Here is a 9,784-nt window from a genome sequence, read left to right on the forward strand (position 1 = left end):
AGGCCCTCATCATGCTCTGATAATCTGTGAAGCTCCATGAGAGCTCACTGTCAAGCTATTGACATTAAAGAAGCGCTTATTGGGAGGCAACCCAATTTTTATTTATCTATATTTCTATTGTTCTTTTATGTTTTATTAGGTTTATGATCATGTGGAGTCACAAAACAATTGCAAAAATTAAAAACAGAATCAAAAACAGCAGAAGAAGAAGCACATCCTGGAAGAAGAGCTTACTGGCGTTTAAACACCAGTAAGGAGTATCTGGCTGGCGTTTAACGCCAGAACAGAGCATGAAGCTGGCGTTGAACGCCAGAAACAAGCAGCAGTCTGGCGTTTAAATGCCAGGATTGCACCTTGAGAAAAGCTGGCGTTAAACGCCAGAAACAAGTAGCAAAGTGGCGTTTAACGCCAGAAACAAGCATAGAGCTGGCGTTCAACGCCAAAAACAGGCAGCAGTCTGGCGTTAAACGCCAGGATTGCATACAGAGGGCATTTTACATGCCTAAAGGGTGCAGGGATGAGAAATCCTTGACACCTCAGGATCTGTGGACCCCACAGGATCCCCACCTACCTTCTCCCTCTCTCTCACACCTTTTCATAACACTCTTCCAAAAACATCATTCACCAATCACCTCAATCACTCTTCCCCATCACCTTTTCACCACTCACATCCATCCACTCTTCCCCATAAACCCCACCTACCTTCAAATTCAACATCTCTTTCCCACCCAAACCAACCCTAAATGACCGAACCCACACACCTCTCCCTCTCCTCCATATCTTCTTCTTCTTCTTCTATTCTTTCTTCTTTTGCTCGAGGGTGAGCAATATTCTAAGTTTGGAGTGGTAAAAGCATAGCTTTTTTTTTGTTTTTTCATAACCATTTATGGCACCTAAGGCCGGAGAAACCTCTAGAAAGAGGAAAGGGAAGACAAAATCTTCCACCTCCGAGTTATGGGAGATGGAGAGATTCATCTCAAGGGTCCATAGCTCAGCAGTAAAGCATTTGACTGCACATCAAGAGAGCCCACTCATGGACCTCAACAAGAGCATGAGGAATTCCCTCATCAAGAAATCCCTGAGATACCTCAGGGAATATATTTTCCTCCACACAATTATTGGGAGCAACTAAGGATAGGAGCACCAAAATCACTAGGGATCAAGCAATAGAGGCAAGGAAGAGACATAGAGAAGCTCAAGGACACCATTGGTCCTTCAAGAAGAAGGCGCCACCATCACTAAGGTGGACTCATTCCTTAACTTCCTTGTTCTTATCTCTCTGTTTTTCGACTTTATGCTTTAGGTTTGTCTATATTTTGAGTCTCTACTACATGATCATTAGTATTTAGTAACTATGTCTCAAGGCTATGAATAATTCCATGAATCCTTCACCTTTCTTAAATGAAAAATATTTTTAATACAAAAGAGCAAGAAGTACATGAGTTTCGAATTCATCCTTGAAATTAGTTTAATTATATTGATGTGGTGACAATACTTTTTGTTCTCTGAATGAATGCTTGAACATTGCATATTTTTTACCTTGTTATTTATGAATGTTAAAATTGTTGGCTCTTGAAAGAATGATGAACAAGAGAAATGTTGTTGATGATCTGAAAAATCATAAAATTGATTCTTGAAGCAAGAAAAAGCAGTGAAGAACAAAGCTTGCGAAAAAAAAAGAAGTGGCAAAAAAAATTTAAAGAAAGAAAAAGCAAAAACAAGCAGAAAAAGCCAATAGCCCTTAAAACCAAAAGGCAAGGGTAAAAAGGATCCAAAGCTTTGAGCATCAATGGATAGGAGGGCCCAAGAAAATAAATCCAGGCCTAAGCGGCTAAATCAAGTTGTCCCTAACCATGTGCTTGTGGCATGCAGGTCCAAGTGAAAAGCTTGAGACTGAGTGGTTAAAGTCATGATCCAAAGCAAAAAGAGTGTACTTAAGAGCTTTGGACACCTCTAACTGGGGACTTTAGCAAATCTGAGTCACAATCTGAAAAGGTTCACCCAGTCATGTGTCTATGGCATTTATGTATCCGGTGATAATACTGGAAAACAAAGTGCTTAGGACCACAGCCAAGACTCATAAAGTAGCTGTATTCAAGAATCAACATACTTAACTAGGAGAATCAATAGCACTATCTGAACTCTGAGTTCCTATGGATGCCAATCATTCTAAACTTCAAGGGATAAAGTGAGATGCCAAAACTGTTCAGAAGCAAAAAGCTCTAATTAGAACTAATATTCATTGATATTTTGAGATTTATATTATATTCTCTTTTTTTTATCCTATTTAATTTTCAGTTGCTTGAGGACAAGCAACAATTTAAGTTTGGTATTGTGATGAGCGGATAATTTATACACTTTTTGGCATTATTTTTAGGTAGTTTTTAGTAGGATATAGCAACTTTTAGGTATGTTTTTATTAGTTTTTATGCAAAATTTACATTTCTGGACTTTACTATGAGTTTGTGTGTTTTTCTGTGATTTCAGGTATTTTCTGGCTGAAATTGAGGGACCTGAGCAAAAATTTGATAGGATGCTGACAAAGGACTGCTGATGCTGTTGGATTCTGACTTTCCTGCACTCGAAATGGATTTTCTGGAGCTACAGAACTCCAAATGGTGCGCTCTCAATTGCGTTGGAAAGTAGACATACACAGCTTTCCAGAAATATATAATAGTCTATACTTTATTCGAGCTTAAACGATGCAAACTGGCGTTCAATGCCAGCTCCATGCTGCATTCTAGAGTAAAACGCCAGAAACACGTCACAGACCAGAGTTAAACGCCAAAAACACGTTACAACTCAGCGTTTAACCCCAAGAGAAGCCTCTGCATGTGTAAAGCTCAAGCTCAGCCCAAGCACACACCAAAGTGGGCCCAGAAGTGTATTTCTGCACTAAGACTTATTTCTGTAAACCATAGTAACTAGTTTAGTATAAATAGAACTTTTTACTATTGTAGTCTTGTCTTTTGATGGACCTTTAAACAGTGTGTGATTTTAGACCTTCATGGGGGCTGGCCATTCGGCCATGCCTGGACCATCACTTATGTATTTTCAACAGTGGAGTTTCTACACACCATATATTAAGGTGTGGAGCTCTGCTGTTCCTCAAGTATTAATGCAATCACTATTATTCTTCTATTCAATTCAGCTTATTCTTATTTTAAGATATTCGCTGCACTTCAACATGATGAATGTGATGATTCGTGACACTCATCATCATTCTCACCTATGAACACGTGTCTGACAACCACTCCCGTTCTACCTTAGATCGAGCGCGTGTCTCTTAGCCTCCATTCCGAAAGATCGGAGTCTTCGTGGTATAAGCTAGAATTATTGGCGGCCATTCCTAAGATCTAGAAAGTCTAAACCTTGTTTGTGGTATTCCGAGTAGGATCTGAGATGGGATGATTGTGACGAGCTTCAAACTCGCGAGTGTTGGGCGTCGTGACAGACGCAAAAGAATCACTGGATTCTATTCCAATATGATCAAGAACCGACAGATGATTAGCCGTGCTGTGATAGAGCATTTGGACCATTTTCACTGAGAGGATGGGAAGTAGCCATTGACAACGGTGACGCCCTACGTACAGCTTGCCATAGAAGGGAGTAAGAATGATTGGATGAAAGCAGTAGGAAAGCAGAGATTCATAAGGAACAAAGCATCTCCATACACTTGTCTGAAATTCCCACCAATGATTTACATAAGTATCTCTATCTCTATTTTATGCTTTATTCATCCTAATTTTTGAAAACCATTATAACCATTTGAATCCGCCTGACTGAGATTTACAAGATGACCATAGCTTGCTTCATACCAACAATCTCCGTGGGATCGACCCTTACTCACGTAAGGTATTACTTGGATGACCCAGTGCACTTGCTGGTTAGTTGTGCGAAGTTGTGACAAAGTGTGATTCACGTTTGAGAGCTCCAAGTATTTGGCGCCATTGTTGATGATCACAATTTCGTGCACCAGCGATGATTGTCAGTGGTCACATACTGATTGTGTTCTTAACCATATCGATACATATGTGTGTAAAGTATGCAGTAAAAAGCCATATTTGAGATTTGTTCCCAAGTAATGTCAGGTTGTGGGATGCAAACCGATACATGAGCTCATGGCCTACGCTAGGACTAGACATGCATCATATTTGGTTGCGCATATTTCTGTGAATGTGTGTATGCTTTTGATTGATTGCTTTTCTATTCTTTGTTTGTTGAAGTTGTATCTGTTCTATTGCTTGTTTACTGTATAATAAAGAATAAAATGAACTTAACTGCTACCCCGACCCTACTTAGGACTCCCCAATTCTTACTCCCTCTTTTCACCCTATAGATAGAGATGGGTAAACCTTTCCATGATCTAGCAAAAGTTTCTTCTTACGAGGACCCTAATCTCATACGCGTGTATATACTCCATGAGCCGTCAGAGAGAAGGACCAAGAGAAGGACCATATGGTTATTTTTGTATTGGCAACATCCTATGTAGCTACATTTGAAGACCTAGAGTGTCTTTCCCTCACTTTTGTGACCTTAGAGGGGACTAGGCTTATAGAGAGAATTAGACTAGCTTGGTTCCAGTTTAGGAATTTTTTAGATACGCCAGGACTTGGGATGTCATATGCGCACACGCGCGCACGTGCATACACACACATAAATATTATCTAACTATCCTAGGAATGTTTCCAACTGGATTCATATGAGGTTGACGACGTTTGACTGTAAGCTTAGTTCTTTGTACATATGTGATATAAAAATGACCATGTTACTATTATTAATACTTGCTTTATTTGCTAGTCTTTTATAATCCTACTGCATATGTATTTGAATTAATGACTTAACATTTTTAAAAAAGAAAAAAATTACCCATAAATCAACAATATGTTAACTACGATCAGGCTCATATTTATTAAATAATAGATAATAATTACAAAGACAAGTCTAGCACTCAATTTTCGGTATCTAGACATACTAAAAATTGGACTTTTATAATTTGGTATCAAAGCAGTTTGTTCCTGTTAGAGCCTGGAGAATGGACTGAATCATGCATCACTGCATACTCTGTTATGTGTCTCATGCTGTTAGGGTATCCTTGAGATACATTTGACATGAATTTCTATGAGCGCTTATTTTAGGAATGTTCATGCTTAACTTGAGATATTAAGACTGGTCACTTTAATGTTGATTGTTTAGTACAGATAAGACATCAATAGCTGCGAATAGGCATAGTAATCGGGTGAGGAATTTTAAATGACAAATTGGTACAGGGTGTAACTATCTTCATAGCAGTTATGTCTTCCATGGCTATCGCTATGCGGGATACGATTGCTACGAGAAACAGACTGTTCTCTTCGTCAAGATGGCCTAAAGAAAATAGAACGCTTGCAGATGGATCCTTTCTGAACTTTCATCCTTAGCATTGTTTATATTCCTCTTCAAGCATCTTGTACCGTTTAATCTTGAGCTAGATTTGGGGTAATAATCAATCTTTAATTCATCAAAAATATTATCATTGACTTTGTTTGTCTATAATTGTGAACCTTGTGTTTCTTTGATTGAGTTGAAACTTGTTTTAATTTAACATATAATCTTTTTTTCTATTGTTGCTGTCAAAGTTCTTTGCCTCATATTTCTTTCTTAAGGTACGATTTAATTATGTTTCTGATACACTTCACTGTATCTATATATCATTATTTAATTAGAATTCTATTCAGCCTTCCGAACTCTTGTGAACAATGTCTGTGTTGTTCATCCTTTTCTTTCTGAATTTTGACTTCTTTTGCTTGAGTTTGAGTTTGTTTGGTGTCATATGTGATACCCTATTTCCCTCGGATACGGTTTGTGAACGCAGAAGGTGAGATCGGCTTATGTGTGATATCACAAGAAATCACAAAAATTGTAGATGTGATGGGAAGGCTTTGCGAGATGGTTATAGATTAAGGAAGTGGTCATGTTTCATTGAAAACTCTAAACGTATACCGAGTTATTTGTCAAACCCCGAGTTTCATACTTCTGAAGTTTAATTTGCATTTAACCTATCCTATCTCTGGTTTTGTTCTTCATTCTACGGATTAGTGATTATTAGAAAATAACTCTAATCTAACTTGAATTCTTTTGAATCTTGAAAAATCTATATTATTAGAATTACAACTTGAAACCTTTTCTCACAAATCATTAATTATTTAGACTTAATGTGGTACGTGACATATAACTGCATCATTTTTTGGGTTCTTAGGGTTTGTGTGGTTTATAAATAAGAAATTGGATTTAACCCTCTAATACAATTGGTTTATCAAGGAATTGACGGTTAGCTGAATTAGAGGAGATTGAATTGCCTAGAAATAGGAATGCAATCACTTGGGATTTGCCATAAACTTAATATTTGCACGATCAAGATAGTTGACATTGAACATTAATCCGAACATTTAAATATCTCCAAAGCCTTAACTCTATTCTCATACCATTTCTCAACGATTCATTATTTGTTTTCCTTAATTTATTGCCTTTTATGTTATTCAATCTTCACAACTCTCATTTCAATTTGTCTAACTAGAACAACTAATCAACCATTGCTTGCTTAGTCCGTTAATCCCCGTGAGATCGACACTCACTTACCTAAGTTTATTACTTGGTATGACTCGGTGCACTTGCTGGTAAGTTGTGGTTAGAAATTCCGCACCAAGTTTAATCTAAAATTGCATATGAAAATTGCTCATTTCTTTGTTTAATCTAAAATTGAATCCATGATAAAAAGAGTCAAATAACAAAGAAGACACAATAATTCTCAATGGCTCAATTATGGATCACTCTAATATCACTTGTTGAAAATTCTAAGATTTTCTTAATCCTAAGACCATCCATATTAAATCATTAAGAAAAAAAATACTAGAGAGTGGAAGTGTATGTAAATTTGTAAATATGATTGAAAGAATTTAGTTATTTGATCTTTTTCAACCAAAGCTTTCTGTATCCCTGATAAAGGTGAATCACAACTCCTCTAATGAAAAAAAAAGCTACGGAGGTGGCTCTAATTTGTTGGGACCAAAACCCTGAAGTCATTATTTGTATTTAAATGTGCCACTCATTAAACTCTGAAACCCAAATAAAATAGTATCTTTAATTTTATTTTCATTTAACTCTAAATAAAAAATAATAATTTATTCAATTCAATATTTATAATAATAAATAAGATCCCTATTTACTAAGTTATTTAATATAAAATAACTTAATTTATAATTATAATTAATATATATTATCTATAAATAAATTAAAAAATAATAATTTCCTAACACTAATAAGTAGGGAGTTACTATAATAATACTACTTGGTTCATGTACGAACAAGTAGCACTAGCATATGACAAACTATATCATAGCGAGCTATCAAAGGAAAGATTTACAAATCGTTATTTCGTTTAATTTTTTCTTTAAAAAAGTTAGGTATCCAATAAGTTAATCGCGATTTGGTGGTAATCCACACTAAATTACAAAATTGGAGTCACGTTTCACACTAGTAAAAGTAGTTAATAAAAATAGTTGATATATTTGCTTCGTATGAATGTTAATTTTAATTTCTTGCACACATCATCCTTTTGGTCTACAGGTCATTATAATTATTGAATTCAATTGGAGACCTAAGACATTGATTTAGTGATAAAATAGGCCCATATATAGTTATATATAGAAATCTAAATCTAAAATAGGCCCATAGTATTTCAATATATACACCTACGTCAACATATCCATACCCGTCTCGTCTGGCTCCTAATCTATTATGGCCTATGATCCCTTCACAAGAGAGATGCATCCACATTTTTATAAGGCATATTTTATTCTGGTCTCCAATCGAGATCGGACCTTATATTTCACTCCCTAATGAACCCAACATCCTCATTGACAAATTAATTTAAATATTGACTTTGATACCATCTTTGATAACATCTGCAACAACTAGTCCACTCACTCATAGATATTGTCTGTTTGGCACTCCAAATCTTATAATTTTATTTTTGATGGAGGAATGCAAAGTAAATAATAGCAGCCCATTAAGCAAGCAAGACAGATAATGTAATAAAAAGCAAAATCAAAATCAACCCAAACTTAGAAAGCAAACAAAGTAGATCAAATTAGGCATATATGAAAAGAAAGTATTAAAAAGCAGTCCATGACAAAAGCATTCCATATAGCAAGCAAATAAGAGCATAACCAACAAGGAAAGAAGATAAGAATGAGGCCAAGAATATGGTTGATTATGTGCAGTACATGAAGAAGAAAATAATAAAAACAAGGTCGCACGCTTGACAGAATCAAATTGGTGCAAGGACAAGAAGAAATCACAAAACAAAAAAAATCTCCTACATTACTTTATTCTGCGTGCTGATCTTAACAACAAAAGTGTTTAAAGTTATCAATTTTATAAAGGATTTCAACTTTCTTCCCAAACGCAACTAAAATCTTCATGATGAACTTAAGATTGGCAAAGAAAAAATAAATTAGAAGAAGTTTTGACTATGATTATAGTTTTGATAAATTGGACTCTCATAAAGAGTGATTGTTGATGATTATGATGAAAAAGAAAAAAAAAATCTAGAAGTTCTAATTTCATATCCTGATTTGACTAATGGAGCAAGTTATAATATAGAATTGATAGTCCTTCTAAAAGTTCTTTAGCAATTCTTTATTATCTTGATATAAAAATAATGATAAATTTAAAGAACTTTTTTCAAAAGACCTCTTCTTTTCATGCCTAATAATAAAGACATTAACGAAAAAGCTAATAAAATTCATAAAGATTTTACTATAAATGAATAATAAGATGATAATTAGAATCTTAATTAAATTTATTGTTTAGACTTCACTCGTTTCTTATTAGTAGTTTGGTTATTTTATTTGTTATTTGAATTTATTTTAATGTCGTATGAACTTGTAAATTGTAAATATATATTTTGATTTGTGAGTTAGACGATAAATTTGTATTAATTTATGAATTTGTGTTAATTTATAAATTGTGACTTATGACTTTTGACTGGTTATAATTTATATAAGTCAAGGATAATTTGATTTTATTTGAGATTTATTTTATTATTTTTAAAACTAATATTTGTTATTAGATTTATTGTATTTTTTATATTTTACTAGTCAGATTACGTTTATAATTCGATGAATTATGATTCTAAACTAATTTTTTAAATCAGAATAAAAACTATGAATTTACCATCTTAATAGTCAGAATTAAATTAGATAATATAAAATAATATATTTTTGTATAAATTATTTTTATTTTAGCAAACGAGTTATAGTTCAAATAATATAATTTTTTCATACTTACTTAAAAGATGTGAGTTCGAGACTTTTTATCTTTAAAAAAAATAACTTTCTTTTTAATAATTTTAAACTGAGAATTTAGTAAAGAAAAAATTTTTCGATTCACTACACTGACCGATTAATTCGCATTAAGTTAACCCAGAATCCCAGATAAATATCATACATATACCACTGTAATAGTGTTAACTACACAGAAAATAATTAGAGGAGACCCTAAAAATAAAAGAATAAAATGCTCGGGAAAAAGTAAGCATGCAAATACTAAAAATTGTAGAGCTGGACTGCTCGAGTGTAAATTATAAAAAGAGAAAAGGTGTGAATTGGAAAGAAACATATAGCGAGCCTTCCAGGCTTGACTATTTTCAAAGGTTTCAAGCATTGGACTTTTGACTCAATACTTTTCCAACCTTCCCTTTCATTCCCTCTTCTCCTCTCATTTGGCTGCTTCTACTTTTCTT

The sequence above is a fragment of the Arachis stenosperma genome, chromosome 3, assembly GCF_014773155.1.
Source record: "Arachis stenosperma cultivar V10309 chromosome 3, arast.V10309.gnm1.PFL2, whole genome shotgun sequence".
Lineage (NCBI taxonomy): Eukaryota > Viridiplantae > Streptophyta > Magnoliopsida > Fabales > Fabaceae > Arachis > Arachis stenosperma.